This window comes from Panulirus ornatus, chromosome 29 (genome assembly GCF_036320965.1).
Source record: "Panulirus ornatus isolate Po-2019 chromosome 29, ASM3632096v1, whole genome shotgun sequence".
NCBI lineage: Eukaryota > Metazoa > Arthropoda > Malacostraca > Decapoda > Palinuridae > Panulirus > Panulirus ornatus.
Genome location: NC_092252.1, coordinates 20,946,954 through 20,956,261, shown reverse-complemented (window position 1 = coordinate 20,956,261; position 9,308 = coordinate 20,946,954). Strand labels below are relative to the sequence as shown.

Here is a 9,308-nt window from a genome sequence, read left to right as displayed (position 1 = left end):
TTCCGACAATGTTGTATGATTGCGAGGCGTGGGCTATGGATAGAGTTGTGCGCAGGAGGGTGGATATGCTGGAAATGAGATGTTTGAGGACAATATGTGGTGTGAGGTGGTTTGATCAATTAAGTTATGTAAAAGTAAGAGAGATGTGTGGAAATAAAAAGAACGTGGTTGAGAGAGTAGAAGAGTGTGTTTTGAAATGGTTTGGGCACATGGAGAGAATGAGTGATGAAAGATTGATCAAGAGGATATATGTGTCGGAGGTGGTGGGAACGAGGAGAAGTGGGAGACCAAATTGGAGGTGGAAAGATGGAGTGAAAAAGATTTTGAGTGATCGGGGCCTGAACATTCAGGAGGGTGAAAGGCGTGTAAGGAATTGTGAATTGGATCGATGTGGTATACCGGAGTCCACGTGCTGTCAATGGAGTGAATCAGGGCATGTGAAGCGTCTGGGGAGAACCATGGAAAGTTGTGTGGGGCCTGGATGTGGAAAGGGAGCTGTGGTTTCGGGCATTATTGCATGACAGCTAGAGACTGAGTGTGAACGAATGTGGCCTTTGTTGTCTTTTCCTAGCGCTACCTCGCACACATAAAGGGATAGGAGGATGATGTTCCATGTGTGGCGAGGTGGCGATGGAAATGAATAAAAGCAGTGTGAATTGTGTGCATATGTATATATGTATGTGTCTGTGTGTGTATATGTATGTGTACATTGAGATGTATGGGTATGTATATTTGCATGTGTGGACGTGTATGTATATACATGTGTATGGGGGTGGGTTGGGCCATTTCTTTCGTCTGTTTCCTTGCGCTATTTCGCAAACGCGGGAGACAGCGACAAAGCAAAATAAATAAATATATATATATATATATATATATATATATATATATATATATATATATATATATATATATATATATATATATATATATATATATATATATCTAAAACACTTTACTTCCTCCAGTTTTTCTCCATTCAAACTTTCCTCCTAATTGACTTGACCCTCAACCCTACTGTACCTAATAACCTTGCTCTTATTTACATTTATTCTTAACTTTCTTCTTACACACACTTTACCAAACTCAGTCACCACCTTCTGCAGTTTCTCACATAAATAAGCCACCAGCGTTGTATCATCAGCGAACAACAACTGACTCACTTCCCAAGCTCTCTCATCCACAACAGACTTCATACTTGCCCCTCTTTCCAAAACTCTTGCATTCACCTCCCTAACAACCCCATCCATAAACAAATTAAAAACCATGGAGACATCACACAGCCCTGCCGCAGACCTACATTCACTGAGAACCAATCACTTTCCTCTCTTCCTACAAGTACACATGCCTTACATCCTCCATAAAAACTTTTCACTGCCTCCCACACCATATATTCTTAATACCTTCCACAGAGCACCTTTATCAACTCTATCATATGCCTTCTCTAGAGCCATAAATGCTACATACAAATCCATTTGCTTTTCTAAGTATTTCTCACATACATTCTTCAAAGCAAACCCCTGATCCACACATTCTCTACCACTTCTGAAACCACACTGCTCTTCCCCAATCTGATGCTCTGTACATACCTTCATCCTCTCAATCAATACCCTCCCATATGATTTACCAGGAATACTCAACAAACTTATACCTCTGTAATTTGAGCACTCAATCTTATCCCCTTTGCCTTTTTACAATGGCACTATGCACGCATTCCGCCAAACCTCAGGCACCTCACCATGAGTCATACATACATTAAATAACCTTACCAACCAGTCAACAATACAGTCACCCCCTTTTTAAATAGATTCCACTGCAATACCATCCAAACCTGTTGCCTTGCCGGCTTTCATCTTCCGCAAAGCTTTTACTACTTCTCTGTTTACCAAATCATTTTCCCTAACCCTCTCACTTTGCACACCACCTCGACCAAAACACCCTATATCTGCCACTATATCATCAAACACATTCAACAAACCTTCAAAATACTCACTCCATCTCCTTCTCACATCACCACTACTTGTTATCACCTCCCCATTAGCGGAAGGAGTGGATCTGGCAGCGGATGGAACCATGGAAGCGGAAGTGAATCATAGGGTGGGGGAGGGGGCGAAAATCCTGGGAGCCTTGAAGAATGTTTGGAAGTCGAGAATATTATCTCGGAAAGCAAAAATGGGTAGGTTTGAAGGAATAATGGTTCCAACAATGTTGTATGGTTGCGAGGCGTGGGCTATGGATAGAGTTGTGCGCAGGAGGGTGGATGTGCTGGAAATGAGATATTTGAGGATTATGTGTGGTGTGAGGTGGTTTGATTGAGTAAGGAATGTAAGGGTAAGAGAGATGTGTGGAAATAAAAAGAGCGTGGTTGAGAGAACAGAAGAGGGTGTTTTGAAATGGTTTGGGCGCATGGAGAGAATGAATGAGGAAAGATTGACCAAGAGGATATATGTGTCGGAGGTGGAGGGAACGAGGAGAAGTGGGAAACCAAATTGGAGGTGGAAAGATGGAGTGAAAAAGATTTTGAGTGATCGGGGCCTAAACATGCAGGAGGGTGAAAGGTGGGCAAGGAATAGAGTGAATGGATCGATGTGGTATACCTGGGTTGACGTGCTGTCAGTGGATTGAATCAGGGCATGGTAAACCATGGAAAGTTGTGTGGGGCCTGGATGTGGAAAGGGAGCTGTGGTTTGGGGCATTATTGCAGGACAGCTAGAGACTGAGTGTGAACGAATGGGGCCTTTGTGTCTTTTCCTAGCGCTACCTCGCCCACATGAGGGGGGAGGGGGATGGTATTCCATGTTGGGCGAGGTGGCGATGGGAATGAATAAAGGCAGACGTAGTGAATTGTGTGTATGGGTATATATGTATGTGTCTGTGTGTGTGTATATAAATGTGTACATTGAGATGTATAGGTATGTATATTTGCGTGTGTGGACGTGTATGTATATACATGTGTATGGGGTGGGTTGGGCCATTTCTTTCGTCTGTTTCCTTGGACTACCTCGCAAACGCGGGGGACAGCGACAAAGCAAAATAAATAAAGATAATAAATATATATATATATATATATATATATATATATATATATATATATATATATATATATATATATATATATATATATATATATATACATGTATATATATATATATATATATATATATATATATATATATATATATATATATATATATATATATATATATATATATATATATATATATATATATATATATATATATATATATATATATATATATATATATATATATATATATATATAAGTATATAGGAGGAGTGAAAAGTTTTTATCGAGGATGTAAGGCATGTGTACGAGTAGTAAGAGAGGAAAGTGATTGGTTCTCACTGAAAGTTGGTTTGCGGCAGGGGTGTGTGATGTCTCCATGTTCGTTTGATTTGTTTATGGATGGGGTTGATAGGGAGGTGAGTGTAAGAGTTTTGGAAAGAGGGGCAAGTAAGTAGTCTGTTGTGGATAAGAGAGCTTGGGAAGTAAGTCAGTTGTTGTTCGCTAATGATACAGCGCTGGTGGCTGATTCGGGGGAGAAACTGCAGAGGGTGGTGACTGAGTTTGGTAAAGTGTGTGAAAGAAGAAAGCTGAGAGTAAATGTGAATAAGAGCAAGGTCATTAGATACAGTGGGGTTGAGGGACAAGTCGACTGGGAGGTAAGTTTGAATGGAGAAAAACTGGAGGAAGTGAAGTGTTTTAGATATCTGGGAGTGGATTTGGCAGCTGATGGAACCATGGAAGCGGAAGTGAATCATTGGGTGGGGGAGGGGACGAAAGTTCTGGGAGCGTTGAAAAAATGTGTTGAAGTCGAGAACGTTATCTTGGAAAGCAAGAATGGGCATGTTTGAAGGAATAGTGGTTCCAACAATGTTTTATGGTTGTGAGGCGTGGGCTATAGATAGTGTTGCGGTGGAGGTTGGATGTGTTGGAAATGAGATGTTTGAGGACAATATGTGGAGTGATGTGGTTTGATCGAGTAAGTAATGAAAGGGTAAGAGAGATGTGTGGTAATAAAAAGAGTGTGGTTGAGAGAGCAGAAGAGGGTGTTTCGAAATGGTTTGGTCACATGGAAAGAATGAGTGAGGAAAGATTGACAAAGAGGAAATATGTGTCAGAGATGGAGGGAACGAGGAGAAGTGGGAGACCAAATCGAAGGTGGAATGATGGAGTGGAGAAGATTCTGAGTGATCGGGGCCTGAAAATGCAGGAGTGTGAAAGGCGTGCAAGGAATCAAGTGAATTGGAACTATGTGGTATACCGGGGTGGACATGCTGTCAATGGATTGAACCAGGGCATGTGAAGCGTCAGGGGTAAACTATGGAAAGTTTTGTTGGGCCTGGATATAGAAAGGGAGCTGTGTTTTCGGTGCATTATGCATGACAGCTAGAGACTGAGTGTGAACGAATGTGGCCTTTGTTGTCTTTACTTAGCGCTACCTCGCACACATGAGGATGGAGGGGGTTGTTATTCCATGTGTGGCGGGGTGGCGACGGGAATGAATAAGGGCAGACAGTATGAATTATGTACATGTGTATATATGCATATGTCTCTGTGTTTATATATATGTATACGTTGAGATGTATAGGTATGTATATGTGCGTGTGTGGACGTGTATGTTTATACATGTGTATGTGGGTGGGTTGGTCCTTTCTTTCGTCTATGTCCTTGCGCTACCTTGCTAACGCGGGAGACAGCGACAAAGTGTAATAGATAAATAATATAAAATTTATACATATATACATATATATTATACAAACCTCCAACAGCCAGTATCGAACCCGGGACCCTTGTGCCCCAGGCGGGAATGTTACCGCTAGGCTATGGGCCTAGCCAATATGAAATAACTATTCGAATACTATGTTCCCGAATACTCCTCGTCTCACGTTGGTGAGCAACTGGTTCTACTTCAGTCATTCCCCAACAGGCGCGCATAGCCAGTAGATAGTATTTTATCGAACCTAACTGTACAACGCGGTGGTATATGAATACGAGCAAAGTGTAGAGGAACGCGCACATTCATAGAACATACAAACCTCCAACAGCCAGGATCGAACCAGGGATCCCTGTGCCACAGGCGGGAATGCTAACCGCTAGGCTATGGGCCTGGCTAATAGGAAATAACTTTTCGAATACTAAGTACTCGAATACCCTTCGTCTCACGTTGGTGAGCAACGGGGTCTACACCGGTCATTTCCCACCAGGCGCACATAGCCAGTAGATAGCATTTTATCGAACCTATCTGTACAACGCGGAGGTATATGAATACGAACATAGTGCATATGAAAGCGCACCTTCATAGAACATACAAACCTCCAACAGCCAGGATCGAATCTGGGATCTTTTTGCAAGAGGCGGGAATGCTACCGCTAGGCTTTGGGCCTGGCTAATGTGAAATAACTATACGAATACTATATACTCGAATACCCTTTGTCTCACGTTGGTGAGCAACGGGGTCTACACCGGTCATTTCCCATCAGGAGCTGTCGTGTTTCTTTTCACCGGTGGACACAGGAATATACATAGGTATATTTCATCCTTGAGGATAGGGAAGAAAGAATACTTCCCGAGCATTCCCCGCGTATCGTAGAAAGCTACTGAAGGGGACGGGGGTGGGGGCTAGAAACCCTCCCCTCCTTGTATTTCAACTTTCTAAAAGGGGAAGCAGAAGCAGGGGAGTGCTTATCCTCCTCGAAGGCTCAGATTGGGGTATCTAAATGTGTTTGGATGTAACCAAGATGAGAAAAAAGGAGAGATAGGTAGCATGTTTGAGGAAAGGAGCCTGGATGTTTTGGTTCTGAGTGAAACGAAGCTCAAGGGTAAAGGGGAAGAGTTGTTTGTAGTAAAGTCAGGGGTTGGTGAGAGGACAAGAGCAAAGGAAGGAATAGCACTAGTCGTAACCATCATATGTACAGGAGGCTGCAGATGAATATCATATGTACAGAAACCTCCAGGTAACCATCATATGTACAGCAGGCACCAGGTAATCATCATATGTATAAGAGGCACCAGGTAACCATCATATGTACAGCAGGCACCAGGTAATCATCATATGTATAAGAGGCACCAGGTAACCATCATATGTACTAGATACTAGATGTAAACATTATATATACCGGATGCTCCTGGGAACCTTCATACAAGCAGCTGCCTCCAGGTACAGGAGACTCGTCCTTTACGATTCGCCGAATCCCTTCGGAGAATGTTTAAGAATTCCAACTGTCTGTTGGCAAATATTAGAATGGCTTTCAGACTTATGGATAAGGAAATATTCAACAAGTTGTTCATAACCTACAAAAACACTAAAACTGCAATATGCTTCCCAGGGTTGTTCACCGCACATAAAGAAACACAACGAGCCAATGGAGAAGGTCCAGAAGAAGGAAAACAAGCACGGTACCAGCATTAAGAGTTTAGTTAAAGAGAAAGCTCAGAGGCTTTACATTAGTCTATCATGAGGGAAAGAAGAGTGAGGAGTGATCTGATCACAACCTAGAAGTTTCTAAACCAGTGTGATGTCGTCAACAGTGTACAGTTCTTCGAAGGATCTAGGGATAGAACAACCAGAGGTCATTACATGTAATTAAGCAATGTACTTGTTCAAAGATACATGAATAAGTACTTTTACAGTATGAGAGTGGTGGAGAAATGGAACAGACTAAATGAAGAAATAGTAAATGTGGTCAACTTACAGAAAACCAAAAATCTTTATGATAGTGGAAAAGATTTAAGAGATGGGTTGTTTGGTCAGTTGTTTGGCCTTTAGACCTTTCAACTGCCACGGTCATTAAGGCCGACAACGTCATAATATACTGAAATACCAATAAATCATTAACAACTTCTTCAGGTGTTAAGACCTAATTTTAAGACCACATACACTCTCACTATGCATGTTGTACATCAAAAATTGTATACATTGGCCCGTAAGGGGGTCGAACCCTCGACATCCGCGTTATTAGCACGGCGCTCTAACCAACTGAGCTAACGGGCCGATAAAGATGGTTCCCAAGATTGTATAACTCCCTCCTAGTACAGAACACACACACACACACACACACACACACACACACACACACGCTGGAAAAGAAGATAATGTTTTACGGTTGTAACAACTAATGTTACTTGACAGTTTACAGTTGTCATCTGTGTGTGTGTGTAATCACCTATTTGTACTGTACGGGAAGGAAGTTTACACTGTTGGGGCCCCATCTCCTGAACATCCTCTCCTGTCATACGACTTTAGAAGTAGTTTCTCTACGTTGCCCTCCATTAATATATACTCTTCCACTTTATTCCATTCACCCACCTTTCTTTTACTGCAAAAGGACTTCTCTACATATTCAATACGAAATTTCATGGTTAATTTCACGTTGTTCTCTGGTTCGTCTATATCTACATCTTTTGAAGAAATGTCCATCGTTTTCGTCTTCAGTTTGGTATGAAAAATCAAATATTGTGATCAGGACACGCCTATATTTTCTCTGTTCCACATCCAACATATACACGGACTCATACCTTGTTGACTTCCTCATCACCATCTCCATTAACTTTATGTGTGTTAAGTGTAGTAACTGTACCTCAAAAGTATATTCTAATTTTGGGTTAACAACGTATCCTCATTCATAAACTTGAACACTCGAAGACTCAGATTGGAGTGTCTACATGTGTGTGGATGTAATTAAGATGAGAAAAGAGGAGAGATGGGTAGTATATTTGGAGGAAGGAACCTGAATGTTTTGGCTCTAAGTGAAACGAAGCTCAAGGGTAAATGGGAAGAGTGGTCTGGGAGCGCCTTAGGAGTAAAGTCAGGGATTGGTGAGAGGACAAGAGAAAAGGAGGGAGTAGCACTACTCCTGAAGCAGGAGTTGTGGAAGCATGTAGCAGGGTGCAAGAAAATATACTCAAGATTGATATGGGTGAAACTGAAAGTGGATGGAGAAAGATGGGTGATTATCGGTGATTATGCAAATGGTCATGAGAAGAAAGATCATGAGAGGCAAGTGTTTTGGGAGCAGCTTTCATACACGAAACCGGGTTATGGTGATGGGTGATTTGAATGCAAAGGTGAGGAATGTGATAGTTGAGGGTATAATTGGTGTACATGGGGTGTTCAGTGTTGTAAATACAAAATGGCGAGGAGATTGTGGATTTGCGTACTGAAAAAGGAGTGGTGATTGGGAATCCTTCGCTTAGAAACACAGATATACATAGGTATACGTATGTAAGTAGGAGAGATGGCCAGAGAGCATTATTGGATTACGTGTTAATTGATAGGCGCGTGAAAGAGACTTTTGGATGTTGATATGCTGAGAGGGGCAACTGGAGGCATGTCTGATCATCATCTTAGTGAGGCGAAGGCGAAGTTTAGTAGTTTTCAGAAAAGAAGACAGAATGTTGGGGTGAGGAGAGTGGTGAGAGTAAGTGAGCTCGAAAGGAGACTTGTGTGAGGTAGTCCTAGGAAAGATTGAGTGCAAAATTGAAAAAGTCGAGAGGAAATGACGTAAGGGGAGTGGGGGAGGAATGGGATGTATTAAAGGAAGCAGTGATGGCTTGTGGAAAAGATGCTTGTGGCATGAGAACAATGCGAGGTAGGCATATAAGAAAGGGTAGTGAGTGGTGGGATGAAGAAGTAAGATTGTTAGTGAAAGAGAAGAGAGAGAGAAACGTTTGGACGATTTTTGCAGTGAAGTGGTGCAAATGACTGGGAGATGTATAAAAGAAAGGGGCAGGAGGTCAAGAGAAAGGTGCAAGAGGTGAAAAAGAGGGAAATGAGAGAGTATCGTTAAACTTTAGGGAGAATAAAAGGATATTTTGGAAGGAGGCAAATAAAGTGCCTAAGACAAGATAAGAAATGGGAACATCGGTGAAGGGAGCTTATGGGGAATTAATCACAAGTAGTGATGAAGTGAGGAGGTGAAGTGAGTATTTTGAAGTAACAACGCCTAAAAAACACATAAAGCTAATAGAGGTGGTGCAGAGGAAGACAACAAGGACGTTACCAGTATCAACAAAGCAGAATCACAGAGAAAAATTGGATTCCTAATATATGTCCAACGTGTATGAGAGAAAAGATAGGCGTGACCTGATCACAACATACAACTTCTTTTACCAAACTGATGAAGTAAACGGTTGACACTTCTTTCATAATAGGACCAGAGAACAACATGAATTTAAGCATAGGATTTGGTATGAAATATGTAGAGAGATACTTTTGTAGTATAAGAAAGTTGGATGAATGGAATAAAATGAAAGAGTGTATATTAAACAAAGACAGCAAAGAGAGATT

General features: G+C 41.6%; 1 non-coding gene across 1 annotated transcript; it reads right to left on the bottom strand.

Annotated features, from left to right (window-relative positions):
- Positions 1–6,939: 6,939 nt before the first annotated feature.
- Positions 6,940–7,013, bottom strand: TRNAI-AAU (transfer RNA isoleucine (anticodon AAU)). Its single transcript has one exon. It is a non-coding gene; the product is annotated as a tRNA-Ile (tRNA).
- Positions 7,014–9,308: the final 2,295 nt, after the last annotated feature.